A 928-nucleotide genomic window follows, 5' to 3' on the forward strand; every position below is an offset into this window, starting at 1 on the left:
TCTGGCTCGAAGGACATGTGTTTTTCTCTCTTGTAGAGCAGAGGACTGTATGTTGCATGTCTGTATTTTATGTAATAAATGTAACCTTGTGTATTTTACTGTCTTTTTACTGCCATGTGCTTAATGGAGTTTTGCATCTGTCCTTGGAGATAATTGGATTACTTCCCAATTATCTCCAGGATAGAAGACTCTGTGGAACTGGTTTTGGGCAGAAAAGTCATGCTTCATTTGGTCACAAAGGACTACGATCTATCTTTTGAACCACTGGACCAATTTGTATGATTTTGACGTATGTTTGTATTTGGAGTATGCTGATTCTGAAAATGTAAGTTTTATGTGAATGTGATGCATACTTTTAAAGTTATGAATAATGTGGAAAAACTGTATTTCTCTGCTTTTGATAATTACATTACCCATTTTGTAATGGCACCCCTTTATGCCCAGGGTGCCATTACAAAAGATGCGAGCGGAAAAGTGGGGGATTAGCTCAAATGGTAGAGCGCTCGCTTAGCATGTGAGAGGTAGCGGGATCGATACCCGCATTCTCCAGTGGCTGCTTATTCTTTTAAATGAAGGGTGCTTAGTTGAACTTTTTGTTTACCTGGATGTCATTGCCACAGCAGCATGTTGCAAAATGTTTAACTGCTTACCTGATTCTTCAAAAATTTCCTACTTTGACATTGAGTGATCTCACAAATTACCTTCGATAGCTCAGCTGGTAGAGCGGAGGACTGTAGTTGGTATATGATAGCAATCCTTAGGTCGCTGGTTCAATTCTGGCTCGAAGGACATGTGTTTTTCTCTCTTGTAGAGCAGAGGACTGTATGTTGCATGTCTGTATTTTATGTAATAAATGTAACCTTGTGTATTTTACTGTCTTTTTACTGCCATGTGCTTAATGGAGTTTTGCATCTGTCCTTGGAGATAA

The 928-nt window shown here is 39.0% G+C and overlaps 1 non-coding gene across 1 annotated transcript; it reads left to right on the top strand.

The window, feature by feature from the left end:
• The first annotated feature begins 476 nt into the window (after nucleotides 1-476).
• Nucleotides 477-549, top strand: TRNAA-AGC (transfer RNA alanine (anticodon AGC)). Its single transcript has one exon. It is a non-coding gene; the product is annotated as a tRNA-Ala (tRNA).
• The last annotated feature ends 379 nt before the right edge of the window (nucleotides 550-928 follow it).

Source organism: Pelobates fuscus, chromosome 4 (genome assembly GCF_036172605.1).
Source record: "Pelobates fuscus isolate aPelFus1 chromosome 4, aPelFus1.pri, whole genome shotgun sequence".
Taxonomy (NCBI): Eukaryota; Metazoa; Chordata; class Amphibia; order Anura; family Pelobatidae; genus Pelobates; species Pelobates fuscus.